This window comes from Panthera tigris, chromosome D3 (assembly GCF_018350195.1).
Source record: "Panthera tigris isolate Pti1 chromosome D3, P.tigris_Pti1_mat1.1, whole genome shotgun sequence".
NCBI classification, from domain to species: Eukaryota; Metazoa; Chordata; class Mammalia; order Carnivora; family Felidae; genus Panthera; species Panthera tigris.
The window spans coordinates 69,849,433-69,864,496 of record NC_056671.1 but is presented as its reverse complement, the minus strand read 5'-3'; the positions used below and the strand labels follow the sequence as shown (position 1 = coordinate 69,864,496).

The window sequence follows — 15,064 nt, the reverse complement described above, 5'->3', positions numbered from 1 at the left end:
TTGGGTGGTGGAATTTCTGAGGGAGGGACAGTCCTTCAAGTGCACAGGTTCCACTGAGCAAGATGGAAGCAACTCGGCCTTCAATGACCCAGCCTTGGAAGTCACAGAGCATAACTTCAGTTCTGGTCAAATCCTGCTTAGATTCAAAGGGAAGGATACAGACCCTGCCTCTTCCTTGGAGGAGTGTCAAGAATTGGCAGTATTGTGCTCTTCTGAGCTTACACTCATGGTCCTCCATGAAGCTCATCTGCCCCATTTGCTGTCGATCAGAAATCAGCCTGTGTCCCTGTAACTGGACTGCTCTGGCCAGCACATGGGTTATTATGACATTAATCCCCACAGCCCCGGAGAATGTGTGTGTGAAGGCGGTCCTGAGTCAGCCAGAGAATCTGGACTGGTCCCTTCTAGCCAGAGCAACCTCATCATTCACCCTGATATGCAATATGCATGTTATCATTCCCTAGGTGGATGCAAGGTAGACAAAGTTGGGGTGTACTGCATGAGGCCATGAGCTCCTTGCATATGCGAGCTTTGTTTGCTTTCTTCATCACTATATCCCCATGGTGCCTGACACACAGCAAGTGCTCAACAAACACTTGTTGAATGAATGAATGAATGAATGAATTTGCTCTGATGTTCATGACACGAAAGCAGCCATTGTGGTTCGTCTGTTAGGGAAGGGCTATGCATAGAGAGTTACCAGGAATGTCCTGAGGTAGTGAGGCCACTCTCCCCCACCCCAGGTCTTTGGTTCCACGAGGCAGGTCACTTGTACCCCTTTCTCCAAGGGCTCTGTGTTCTCTTCACCACTTTGGGTCCCACTAGCATTGGTGCCTCCTTTGGCTCCAACCTCAGCTGGTTGAAAAAGCAGAAAAAAACAAGTTTGAGCAGGAAGACAGGTAAAGCAGAAAACGCGTTCTCTTCAGCTCTCCTCTTTCCTTCTGGGCCTTCGCTCATCAGAATCGCCCTTGACACGCCCTTCTTGGCAATGTAGGCTCTTCCCAGCAGGAACCTCAAAACCCTTCCAGCTTCTACCCAGCACCCAGTTCCAAAGCTGCTTCCACATTTTTAGGTACTGATTATAAGAGCACCCCACTTCGTGGACCAAGTTCTGTTTTAGACTGTCCAGGCTGCTATAACAGAAATCCCATAGACAAGGTGGCTTATAAACAGCAAACATCTATTTCTCATAGTTCTGTAGGCTAACAAGTCCAGCATCAAGGTGCCAGCAGATTCAGTGTCTGGGGAGAACCCACTTCCTCATTGACAGGCGTCTTCTCACTATGTCCTCACGTGGCAGAAGGGGCAAGGGAGCTCTGTGGGATCTGTCTTATAAGAGTACTGATTGCCCCCCCACCCCCTGCCAAGAGTAAGAGTGCTGATCCCATCCTTGAGGGCTTCACCTTCATGACCAAATCACCTCCCAAAAGTCCTTCCTTCCAACACCATCACCTTGGGGGTTACAATTTCAATGTATGAATTTTGGGGCACCCAAGCATCCAGTCTATAGCACTCACTCCCCCCGACCCCCACCATAAGCTATGCCTAAACCTCTGGGCACCCAGCCCTAAGGCCCAATTCCATACCCCAGTCCAGCCACGGACCACCTGTGAGGTCACACACAGAGCACTGGAGCTCCCCTTCCTTAGTGTTCCCGTCTGGAACTTTCCTGTCTTCCTCCTGGGCTGGGCTGAGGTCATAACTAGATGTTCTTTCTGCAAGCTCTGAAGTGTTCTCACAGGGAGGAAGCGCATGTGCTTTGGTTGTTCAGAGGCTGTCATATTTATCTGTTTTCCCAGCCCTTGGGGTACGGTAGATCCTCACTCCCTATTTGTTCATTGAGGGAACAATTGAAGTAATTTTTAATTGTCCTCATTCTGCAGGTCAAGAAACAGGGGCGCAGAAGGATGACCTAAGCTCTGAATGAAAGGAAAACTTTCAGACGGACACCTGCTGAATTGTCAATTATCTCTTGGCCTCCAGATGTCCTCATTTCCTATTGTCCATGTCAGTTGGAACAATGAGGCTCAAGGATCAAATTTGAACCATGGCTGCAGCTGAGCACAACCTTTATAAACTCAGCACCTCTCTCTCCTAAACTCAATCAGTTCCTGCTCATTTAGCTTCTTCCCCGATTTGGATGGAGGTTTGGTGCTGGGTCTGCAAGTCAGGGTCTAGGAGGCAGAGTGGACATTTCTGGCCTCATAGTGCAGGGGAGAGCAGAGACCAGGCTGCTGGAAGAAAGATGATCAGTGCAGACTTCTCCTGGGGGGGGGGGGGGGCGATTCCAACGGCACGCCAGGCTCAGGCCACATCTTTCTTGTGTCATCCAGTTTTCCCATGAGGTGGGCGTGTTGTGTGTGCGTCCAGATCTACGTCTGTTCTTGGCCTCCAGAAGGGCAGGTTGTGCAGGAGTGGAGCTGGCTGGGGGCGTGCTCTTAGGGACACACATTAGGACAAGTAGCTCATTAGGGGTAAATACACAAAAACCAAATTGAGTAACATTCTAGTTCATATGAAAATAAGCCCCTGGGCAGCTTGTGCCAGATGAGGTAAATGGAAAAGCATGATGTCATTGTTAGGCAGGAGTCTCTCTGGCGCCCCTTCCTCCCTCCCCTCTTCTCTGTGTCTCCTCTTTCCATCACCCCTTATTGCCTCCCTCCCTCTCCTCACTTCTTTAATCTCAGGATCAGCGCCCCTCCTTGTTCTCTTGGGGGCATCTTCTCTCCTGCTTCAGAACCCTTCTGACAAGACCCAAGCAGGCTATCGCCTGTCCTTTAAGAGAAATTCATTAACAATGAGGTGCAAACAACTGATAAAGCACTAAATCCCTTGGTTTCCAAGGGCACTCATTATACTGGCCTTTTGACAGGTAATAAGCATCTCAAAGCCCGCTCCCCAAAGGAAAAAGGGTCTCTAACAGTGGAGTTCGGTCCCCACCTAATGAGTGGGTACGGTGTTTTGGGGACCTATTTTGGAGTCCTTGAAATCATATCCTACAGATTCTACCTACAACGCCGGCAAATTACGCATTCAGCTGAGTAGAAACATTTGGGGAGGTGGGAAAGGAAGGGACAAAGTCAGCTTGGCTCAGAAGCAAGTCTGGCCCATGTGTGGGCCTGTGGGTCTGTTCACTGCCCCCTTCCAGCCTGGAGCAGGTGCTCAGCAGACACGGACAGGATGCTTTGTCTTTGCTCAGTCGAGTCAGATCTCATTATCCTCTCCTTTGCAGCAGCTGCTGGCTGCTTTTTCCTCAACTCTCCCCTTCCCTGCCTGCTGCCCACCCTTCTTTTTCTCCCTATACCCCCAATCAATACTCCTTGCTCTTCCTGGTAATTCCATCACCAGGCATTTGGCCTAATTTTGGGTGCATGGCTTACCAAGCACGGCAGATGGAAGGCATCAGAATCCCCAAATGAAGAGCTGGCTTGGGACTTTGCCTGAGTCAGACTGGTGATGCTCGAAGCATAGGAACAGCCACAGTGCATAAGTTTCTGACTCCCCTTGCCGTGCTGCGTGGTCCTTTCGGGCAGGGGTGGGTCAGCTCTGTTCGTGCTATATCCCCAGCTCTAAGCACTGTGCCTAGGGGACACTTTATCAGCTGTGTTGTTGCATTAACCGTGTCCGGTCCTGTCTGGGGCTCCTGTTGCCTTAGAGACTTGCCCCAAAGAAACCTCTTGTGGTTGCCAGAGCCATCCATCCAGGTGTGTGTCCACCTGAATTCCTCCCTTTTAAGTAATCCTTCCCATTAAACAATTAGACATGCGTGAAGGACCTCATAGTATGTTGCACGTCTGGGCCCATCATCTCAGGGGATCATGGGATCATCTCAATTGTGCCAAGTAGACAGAGCAGGGTCCACATTCCCCATGGTGCAGATGGGTGGGGGAAGTACCCAGAACTCCTGTCTCCTGGCCCGGAAGTCTGCTTGCTACCCCACACGCATGTACCCCACGCTGTCTTCCCCACATTTCTGCTTCCTTTCCCACCAGGGAGGGAATCCACTCTCCTTTCCTCTGTCCTGATCAGCCCCTTGGGTTTCAGCCCAGTTCTTCATCTGGTCCTGCATCTCAACCAGAACTCTTGCTTCCCGTACCGTGGCTGTTCACATCCCACAAATGTTGACCGGCGCCCTCTCAGTCTCAGCCAGGGTTCCCATTTCTGTTCTCTCATCCCTCTCACCGTGGCCATCTTGTGGCTCCCACCCTGAGAATTGGCTCTGCCCTTAACAACACCCTCACCCCCTCCCTTTAACAATGGTTTAGTGGTCATTTTCCAGCACCCTCTTAGCTTCTTGAGGTATCAAAAAAGAATACACCTCCTCTACTATTTCAAACATTATCCCCTCTGCTCAGTGTGTTAGGATTTGCATTTCAAAGCCCTAAATAAAATTGCTTTACTTCCCTTCATAGTTGATGTCCCCCCAGTCCCTCCCCACCCCCCACCCTGGACTGGCTAGGAACAAAACAGCAGGAAAGGAAGAGGTGTGAGGTTCCCTTAACAGTGCTCGTTGTGTCTTTCACTTTCCTTTCTCTTCTCCCTACATCCAGCAGAAGGGAGCTGAGAGCCAAGGGTGAGGAGACAGGTGTGGGGCGTAGTTGCAGGAAGGTCAAGGATGCTCTGGGCAGGTGAGTGCACGGTGGGGGCAAGGTGCTCCCAGTGGAAATCTAGAGTGACTGCTCTGTGGGGCTGCTTTGTCCTGGGGTGGTTTGCTGAAAACTTTCCCTTCTCAGTTGTGAAGGAGATCAGAATGTGCCTCCCACAAAATATACCACTTGGGCATAAAGATTATTTTGAGCTGGAGGCAATTTGAGAATCAAAAGATGCAGAAAGAAACCTTCTTGGAGCTTCCCTTATCTGGCTAAAAGCAATAAAATCTGGGAAAGAAGTCTGCGATAAATTCCTTCTTCAGGCCAGGCCTACTCCCAGAGGAGAACTGAATATAATCTACCCAAATCCTTCCTTCAGGGTGTTTTAAGGCCCTGAAGGAACGGAAGTTCACTCATAATTGTAAAGAAAAATACAATCACAAACTTTATCTCTTGAGTGTCCTCCTAAAAACCCATTTAGTTTTTCCTAAACCCCATAAAAGCCTTTTCTTCCCCACTCTTTCTCCTACTAAGTTAGGTGCATAATCTTCTAACTTCAATGATTTAATGTACCAGCTACTTCTTTTGTTGGTTCCCAGGTGTATACGAATAAACCTTTTGTTCCCATCAATCTGTCTTTCATCGGTTTAATTCACTGACCCCAGATACAGAACCTAAGTGGGGAGAGGAAGTTTTTCCTCCCCAACAGTTGCACATCAGATGTGGAGAGTATCCAGCAGCTTGGATACTGGTCCCTGATGTCAGATGTTTGGTCTGCAGTGGGAGTCCTTTCCTGGGCCCCCACCTTGTAGAGGCAACCAACTCACTTTCTATGGACTCCTGCAGACGATTTTGACTTAGAAAAACACAATTTTTCTCTGCTTGTTATCTCAGCACACCCCCACCCCATGAATATATTTAGCCTTCATCTTAAGAGGTTTACAGAGGTCAATTTTATACATATATGTGTGCATATATTTACATATATATATACACACACATATATATGTATATGTATATACATATATATATACACATTTTTTTTAACTTTCTGCTTTATAATCTTTACACACGACAACCCACACTCATACACATTATTTTTCACAGCATCCCTGAACTGGAAGGGCAGCTATTAAAATTTGAGGTCTCCTACAAGCAAGAGTTTGTCATCAAATTCCAGTCTTATTGTTTTTAGTTCATCACTTGCTTCGTTCCCATTAAACGCCTGTTGTGCTACAAGTCACATAAGCACAGTTAAAAAAAAAAACTTTCCAGGGGAGGTGATGAGCTGGCCCACCGTAGTGGAGTGGTTGGTGGCCCTGGGGATGGTAAGACGCTGGAGCAGTGGGCATTCTCTGGAAATCTGTCCTCTGTTGCCATTGCTCTGGCCTTTGGTTCAAGAACGATACCATTCCATTGCAAATCGGGGCCAGAACTGTTTCATGAGATTACTCCGGGACTATTTACCTAACAAATTCCCTTAAATGGAAATCCCTTTAGCACACCTGACTTCTCAAACATCCCTGGGGTAGTCCTCTTTGGTCCTTTATCTTTTTGGTGACCTGTTACTACAGGCAGTGGAAGCTCTGGCACTCTTGGGCAATGTGGCCACATGGGGGCACCAGCCAGGATTTTCAGGTAGGGCTGAGACCCATTTGACAGAAGATAGGGCTGAATCCACACTTGAGGATAGAGAATTCTGAGCGTGATTCTGATCTGTCGGCTCAGCCTGCTCAGAAATCCACCCTCCTAGAAGAGCCCATTCCTGGGATTCCAGGCCATGAATACTGATGGCCTGTCATCCTGCTGGTTTGTGCAAACAAAAGGTCTCCCCTAGGCAGGACTGAAACCAGCGTGAGAATAAGTGATAGGGAGACACGAAGTGATGGATTTTGGCCAGCGGCCCCCAGAGAGGGCTGTGAAACGAGAAAGGAAAACAGAAATTACACAAAGCAATCTGGAGGTTTTCCTGGCGAGCAGCCAGAGGTGTTAACAGTGAGAGTTCTCCACTAGGAACGGCTCTGGGCATGGAGGCCAGAATGGGGCTCTGCCTTTCAGGAGCAGGCAGGGAGGAGGCAGGAGCGTTGGGCAGAACAGCTGGTGGGCTGCGGGATAACTGCCGTCACAGCCAGGCTGGGGTTCATAAAACTTTAATAGCTGCTTCGCAGAGCCTAATCCCATTACCCTAGCAGGCTTTCCCCCCGCCCTCTTTTAAGTCAATAGACTTTCTGCAAGAAAGAAGCCAAGGAGGGACCTGTTTCTCCATTGCCCTAGAGAGGGGGGTCTGCGCCTGCTCAGAGGCTCCGGGGTGGGCCCTGCAGGCAGTGGCTCCGCCTCAGGGCACCAAGCCCCGCCCCTTCCCTCCGCCTGAGGGGCGGGGCCTCGAAGCAGAAAGAGGCAGAAAAGTAGAGTGGCTGTAGTTACAACATTTTTGAGTGCCTCTGGCGGGCACAGGAAGGGACTGTGATCCGGCTTCACTCTACCTTTCCTGCAGCCACCACTGCCCCAGCAGCTGCCGCTTGGACATTTGGCCCCAATGGCCTCCACGGTAAACATGGTCGTTCAGAGCCTGAGCTGAAGGGGGAGGACATGGAAGGTGTCATGGGTGGCGAAGATGGCTTCTTTGGTGCTTACGTAGGTGCCTCTTGGTGACCACAGGAACTATTGGAGAAGCAGTTGATGAAGGCTAGAAGTCCTGCATTATCAGGCTAGAGAAGAGACCGAGGAATGGCTACAAGGCCAGCCCAGCTCTCTGGCTACAGGGCCTGGGAAGTGTGGTGATATAATTTTGAGATAGAGAAATCAACTCAGGCTTTACTACCAAGGAAAGATCCACTGCAGGCCTTCAGATTAGTAACCAGGCCAACCCAGGGAGGCAGTATCTTAACTGTGAAGGCTCCTAGTGCAGAAAAGTGCAGGTCAAGCTCTGGAGGCCCACAGTTCCTGGGGTTTCCGATCTGAATGCATCTCCTTCCCCATTTTCACCCACCCATATTCTCTGCCTCCTGTGAGGTTCTACTGGCTCTCCCTCTCCAACCAGAGATTTTAGATTCTCTGTCCAGAAAAATAAAAACTTTCTCCTATGGGCTCTTCCCCACCTCTCCCTACAGAAATCCCCCCTTTTCCCTCAGGCCAGTTCAACCTTCTTCCCTTAGTGGTCAAGGATTCTTCCACCTGGTTTTCATCTCTCTTTGAAGAGAGGTTCTCACAGGGGAGGTAAAACGTTACCTCTACCCATTTAGGTTTCCAGCTGGGACTCTAAAGAAAAGACACCTATTAATAAGAGAGAAGAGTTTATTAACATGTACAGCGCACATCATGCGGGAGAAACCTAAATTAAAGAGTAATTCAAAGTTGTGGCATAGAACTCCTAGCATCTTCAAGAAGAACAATACATCTATAAAGAAATGACAGAACAAAAGAAAGGGATTTCAGGCTTCCAAGGGCAGTGGATTGTGGGAAAGGTAAACATATAGGAGAGAACTAATGGAGTACAATTTGTTTGCAGATTCCTCTGGTGTCTTCTCTGGGCTGATAAGAGTCTGTCTGCAGTAAAAGGAACATGTATACCCTTAGGCAAAGAGGAGGAAAAGTAGAGAGAACTTTCCTATATTTGCTGCTGCTTCTTTGCCTTCCATTCAAAGTGGCATATTTTGGGGTGGCGTAATTCTGCTACCCTACATTCTATTGTATTGCATACTTAAACTTTTACTGGCCATCTCAGCCAGACTGGTCTGACCTCTGACCCTTTTTTCAGGCTTTGCTCTCTGTCTAGGTAAGCTGGTGAAGGATCTCTTGCTAGAGCAATGTGTTGTTTTTTTCAGGTAATGTGGTTGCAGGTGATAATGAAATGCAGTAATGGGAGCGATGTCGGTGCTCTGGGACAGACTTGAGTAGGAGTGTGGGAGGAGACGTCTCTTCTGTGGAGCTTTATTCACTCCACTTGGGGGGCACCTGCCTCTCTCATGAGAGGTCTAGCCCTGGCTGCCTTTTTATCTGACCCAGTCCCCTTAGGTTTTAAGGGGTGAAGTTTGGTTCCTACAGTCCTCCATTTATGCAGACCTTTGTAATTATGAGTTATCATGAGCGTGTTCCATCCCTTTCGCCTTAATTCTGCAAGCCGGAAGCTGAGCCCCCTCAAAGTGAAGAGGCTTGCCCTTCATTAAATCAGTGGCCATTCTTGGCATAGCATCTTCCACTTTTAGATTCAGACTGGAATTTCTTCTGCAAGCACAAGGCAGACTCGTCTCATTGTCAAGTCTAATAAATAAATCACAGCTCGAGCCACGGGACCCAAATGTAAAATGCAATGTCTGGCACCACTGGAGATAAAATAAATTACCTGTAATCTGGTAATCAGGTCATCTTGATTCTCCACTCTGTTCTGGTGACTTCAGTGATTGATTTTGCTAAACTCAGATGAAGCAGAAGGACATTCAGGTTCAGGGCTTCGAGTTGAAACCAAAGTGGTTGAGCCAACAGATGAGATAATAAAACCCTTTGCAAAAGGAGACAAAGAGAAGAGCCATGATTCTTAGCTTCCCAAGGGCTTATGTGGAGTACTTCCTGAGGCTTAATTCTGTTTCTCAACTTCAGATTTTGAGAGACATCATTGTATCTGTGTAGCTAACACTACTTTTTTGTTTAGGGAAGTTTAAGTGGCTTTGCAAACAATCTTTGATTTTATTTGAAAGTGAACTGCCCCACAAAGATTGCATGGGGCCTGGAGTTCTAGTGTGAGGGCCATGCCTTTAGTTTGAGAAGATGGAGATCTGACTGAAGTGAAATATTATTATAAAAGGATTAAGACCATAATCAGCCCATGGCATTCTAGCCCATGGTGTGCTGTCCTACAGAATGTGGAGGAAAAACAGAAGTAGAATGCGGGGCACCTGTGGAACTGAAACACTTTATATTAGACACATTCAAAAAGTTTGCTTATTTTGAGAGAGAAAGGGAGAGAGCACTCAAGCAACTGGGGAGCTGGTAGACAGAGAGGGAAGAGAGAGAGAATCCCAAGCAGGCTCTGTACTGTCATCTCAGAGCCTGATGCAGGGCTTGAACTCATGAACCATGAGATCAAGGGTCAGATGCTTAACTGACTGAGCCACCCAGGTGTCCTCTTTTTACATTTAAAAAGTAAAAAGAGGGGTGCCTGGGTGGCTCAGTTGGTTAAGCATCCAACTCTTGGTTTCAGCTCAGGTCATGATCTTGCAGTTCGTGGATCCGAGCCCTGTGTTGGGCTCTACTCTGACAATGCAGAGTCTGCTTGGAATTCTCTCTCTCGCCCTCTCTCTGCCCCTCCCCTGCTCATGCTCTCTCCCTAAATAAATAAATAAACTTAAATTTTTTTTTAATTAAAAAGAGACAGGTAAAGTTAGTTCTAATATATTTTATTGAATACAAGATATCAAAAATATTATAATTTTAATATGCAGTCAGTATAAAAATATAAGTAGGATATTTTCCATTCCTTTTTTGGGGTCCTAAGTCTCTGAAATCTGGTGTGTATTTGACACTTACAGCACATGTCAATTCCAACCAGTCACATCTCAAGTGTTTAGTAGCCACATGTGGTCAGAGGCTACCGGACTGGACAGGGCAGATTGGGAATGTCCACTAATCAGAACTTCAAAAGGGTAGGGCAGGTGCATTTGGATGGGAAGAGAAGCAGGTAGGAAAGGCCTCAGTGAAATAGTGGCTGAGAAAGGGATGCCTCTTTTTTTGTATATACTTTTTTTTAATGTTTACTTATTTTTGAGAGACAGAGCGAGTGGGGGAGGGGCAGAGAGAGAGGGAGACAGAATCTGAAGCAGACTCCAGGCTCTGAGCCATCAGCACAGAACCCAGTGTAGGGCTCCAACTCATGAACCGCGAGATCATGACCTGAGCCGAAGTCAGACACTCAGATGCCCATAAGCCATGTTTATTCTAAAGAAGGAGCAGCTTAGGGCAGGAGTACAGAATGAAGAGGGTGTTGTTCTGTGGGCTGGACCTGCAACACATCCTTGTGTTCTCTTCTTTCACCAGAGCTGCTCCTGCCCTGCACTTTGAAGGAGAAACACAGCTAGAAGTCATGAGGAAATGGGGGTTGCAGGTGGGAGTTTCTCTGGGTGGATGTCTATCATCCCCAGTAAATGCGAAAGGTGGGAGATAGGAGAGGATATTGAAAGCCAGGGAGGAAGACTTGAAAAGCGGGGAATGTGGCTAAGTATCTAGCAAACATCCTAAAAAATAGGCTGCAGAGCTGGGATGGCTGGAGGACTGTAGGTTAAGGACACAATAAATAATGCAAGAGGATTTCCCCACATGGAGGGAGGGGTTGAGAGCCAACATACAGCTGTATGAGAGTCTACCAAAGAGCTCAGACACTCACTGTGGTTCGGAACTTTTGCTCAAATGCTCTCGGAAAAGCCAGGTTCTTAGCAAGAAAAGGCACAAGGCTATGCAGAAATATGCCCCTGGGGTCAACCAGTGTGTTCACAAGTGTGTAAAAAGGTTTACCAACTGTAGGTGTTAGAGAACAGGACAGTCACACTTCACCAAGAGGCTACCGAGCTGTAGGAGCCCAGACTGCAATAGTTACAGGAACGAAGCAAAACACCATAGTGGAGGAATCAGGGACCTTCAAATAATCCTGGTATTCATTGGGATGCCTTCTGCTGCAAGTAAAAAACTTGTAGCTGAAGACTAACTGGCTTATTCGTTAAGGATATTTATGTTTTCTTAACAAAAAGTCTGAATGTAGGCAGTTCTAGGACTGGTTCTGCAGCTTAATGACATGGTCGTGGACTTAGGCTCTTTTGATCCCTCTTTGTCACGTCCGCTCTCTTAGACGTTTCATCCTTTGGCTTGCTGCCTCATGAGCTCAAGATGGCTGCTACAGTTCCAGCATGGCATACAAATTCAAAAGCAGGAAGCAGAGGGTAAAAGGTGTTCTTCTCAACATGCCCTTTTAATCTAAGTGTTGAGAAGCTTCCCAGGAAACACCCCTTTATCTGTCATTGACCAGAACTGGGTCACATGTCTGTGGATCATTTCTAGGAAGGTTGGGAAAGCAAGGTTTGCAATCTCTAGGGAGGGAGATACACAAGGGAAAGGGTATTGGAAGCGGTTTTTGGATAGCTAACTATAGTGACACCTCAGGTCCTAAGACATCATGTTGTAGCAGGAAGAGCAGATTATGAGCCAGGAGCCACCAGCTTGCTATGTGACCTTGTCCATGTCACTTAGTCTGTCTGAACCTACAACCTTATCTCCAGGGTGAGGAACTGGATTCATTAGATGGTCTTTTTCTGCTATAACACTCCTGATTTTATTAAAACTCATTGAGAGTGTTGAGCTGTCCAGGGGTAATGCAATTAATTTAATGAGATCCATTTGGTAAAAAACAGCTGTGGCTCTTCTCCTTCCTATGGTCAGGGGACGTTTGTTGGCTGGATAAACTCTCCTGCTTGCAGATTTTGATGGAAGTTTAATTACACCAACATCTTGGTGTCCTTGGTCTCTGAATGTCTGTTCCCAGTAAGAATGTCAGACCCTGTATATGTGCTAAACCAAAGAGACTTCTCCCGGTCTTGACTGACCTTTGCCCTGCCCAGGTTGGGTCAGCCCTAGGCAGAGCTGCGAAGGAGATGAGGTAGCCCCTCTGAGGCCCCTGCACATCTTACCCTCCCCCCTGGCATTCATTACTCTCTTGAGTTTGGGTTCACCCAACTCGTCTAGATGTGAGCTTTGTCTACATCCTTCACATCACAAAACTACTCAGCTCCCTCCCGTTTCTCTAAGCTTTGCTTCAAGAGAGCCACTATAATGCTATGCCAAAGTATGAATGGATGCTGAGGGAATAAGTCTCCCCTACACACAGGTCAGGTATGGTGTTTAGTTTATGGCTCCCTTAGGCACGGCTGGGGCAGAGGAAAGTAGGTGAGTCTAAACCCTTCTCAGTTGTAAGGAACAGGGTCCACTCAGAGAAGATGTACACAGAGGGGCATTATTCTACCATCATGGGCGAGCCAATGGGAACCAGGGGCAGCAGGTGCAGTCAGGTTCTCACAAGGGATTGGGACGGGAGAAACCTGAGCAGCACCAGGGCAGTTCTGTCTCCTGCTTTATTCTTCTCCTTCCGTGGTTAAGAACACATGATTAAACTAGTCATCCCACAGTTCCAAAGTTGGCTTGTCCTCAGTTCAAGCAACAGCGAAGACTGACAGGCATCTCTGGATCTTAAATCTAAATTCCCAGGAGGAAGAGTATGATTGGCTCAGCAGGAGTCAGGTGTGCTCCCTGGTCCGGCTACTATGGCGCCATAGAGGGGGTCAGGGAAGAAGGTCATCACAGCACAAACCTGCATGCAGGAAACTTCCCCTCCAAGTAGGGCCGTACTCCTCAGAGAAGGGAGGATGTGCGCCGGGCGAATACTCCAAGGGCTGGTGTTTTGTTGTTAGCTTTTGTTCTTAATGAGCAAGTGGATTTTCCACATTGTTTGACGTAGTGAAAACCCCAGAGAACACGTGACCTTGAAAGTGTTGTTCAGTGGATCCACCATTACTATGGGTATCATCTTGTTTGTTTCAGTTATCTATCAAACGCTTATATGTAGCATGTTCTACATGCCAAACACTGTAATGGTCTAAGTGGTTTACATATTTTAACTTACCTAGTCCTCATAAGGATTCTATGAGTTAGCTATTATTATTATTATTATCCCCATTTTACAGATGAGGAAACTGAGGCATAGAACAGTTAAGTGACTTGCCTCAAGTCACACAGCTAGTACGTGGGTGAGCTGGAATCCCAGCCCAAGTACCTGGCTCTGTTATCCTTGCTCTGAACTCTTATGTTACGCTGGCCTTGGCTACATTATGCAATTTCTCTGTGCCTCAGTTTCCTCATTGGTAAAATGGGTTTAAGGCAATGTTTCCTCAGTTGTTGTGAGGACTGAAATGAGGTGGCACACGTAAAGCCCCAACCCCCTATATCAGTGTTCTCCAGAGACACAGAATCACTAAGATGTGTGTATACATTTACACAGAGAGATTTATCTTCAGGAAGTGACTCACAAAGTTATGGAGGCTGACAAACCTGAAATCTGCAGGGTGGGTCTGCAGGCTAGAGACTCAGAGAAGGGCCAAGGTCATCTGCTGGCAGAATTCTTTCCAGCTCAGGGGAGGTCTGTCTTTTGTTCTATTCAGGCCTTCAACTCACTGGATGAGACCCATCTATATTATGAAGGCAATCTGCTTTACTCGAAGCCCATTGATTTAAATGCCGATCTCATCTGAAAACACTCTCACAGAAACATCTAGGATAGTGTTGGACCAAACATCTGGGCACCTTGGTTTAATCAGCTTGGAACCTGAAAGAAAACATCACATCCTCCAGTCATACCTGGGAGGAGCCCACATGTGAGGACTCTGATCTTTTCCTTCCTTCTCACGTCTGGAGCCCTCTGAAAACCATCTCCGAGGCTGGGGGTGGCTCAGCCTGCCTGCTGACGTCCTCAGTTCCCAGTTTTGCCTCTTGCTTCGTGGGGCCCTTCCTCAGGCAGCTGCACCACCAGAGAGACCTCCCTCAGCCACAGAACTCTGGAGCCCTCGGCTCTGTGCTCCAGTACAGCTCACGGGAGCTGGTAATGACTTCCTAAAGCAGTCCATCACGCGTGTGGCACAATTACCCCGGTGGTAATAACCACGCTGACAGAAAGAATGGTTAGCTAGCTTGCAAACCCGGCAGCAGGCTTGGCTTTTGTAAGTAGACCACGATTTAACAAGAAAAGGCATCTCAGGTGTTAGATTGCCCAACACCTGCCTCAGCATGCCTGTTATTATTATTATTAGATTTTAATAACGCTGCATATTCTTAAGGCCTCCATTAGACCTAGCCGTGTTGCTTCAGCTTTGCTGTAACGTTCACGTAAAACAAACTCTGACACAACTTCAGAATTGCAGGAGCCACAAATACATTCAATGTCACAAATATATTCACCGTGTAGTAGAGGGGTAACTTCTCGGGTCCTTGTTTCTCAAATCTTGCACATTCCAAAGGAAGGGCTGTCTTCAGAAAGACTGGCCCTTGACCGGCTCCTGAGAGTGACTCCTGAGCCCTTGGAGTCTCCTGTGTAAGAAGAGTGTTTCTGTACAGCTGAGGCCCGGGGCACATTGTGTTGTTCGACCTGGGGTGGGGTGCTGGACCCTTAGTAGCTCACGTTGGTCACACGGTCCTACCCAACTGAGCTGATCCTCAATAGAAACCCTGGGTGACAAGGCTCTGGTGGGATTTGCTGGTTGACAATATGTCACATGTGTTGTCACACATGGTTGCTGGGAGAATTAGCCTGTCCCCATGCAACTTCATTGGGAGGGAGCCCCTCAAATCTTGCAAACTCCACTCTTGTGGAGTTTGGCCACACACCTTCTCTCTTGGCTGATTTGATCTGTATCTTTTCTTTTTTTCTTTAAAAAGAATTTTTTTTT

The 15,064-nt window shown here is 47.6% G+C and overlaps 1 long non-coding RNA gene across 1 annotated transcript; it reads left to right on the top strand.

Moving 5' to 3' along the window:
• Window positions 1–1,731: 1,731 nt before the first annotated feature.
• On the top strand, window positions 1,732–2,104 carry LOC122232661. The gene is made up of 2 exons (XR_006210033.1): window positions 1,732–1,807; window positions 1,884–2,104. It is a non-coding gene; the product is annotated as an uncharacterized LOC122232661 (long non-coding RNA).
• Window positions 2,105–15,064: the final 12,960 nt, after the last annotated feature.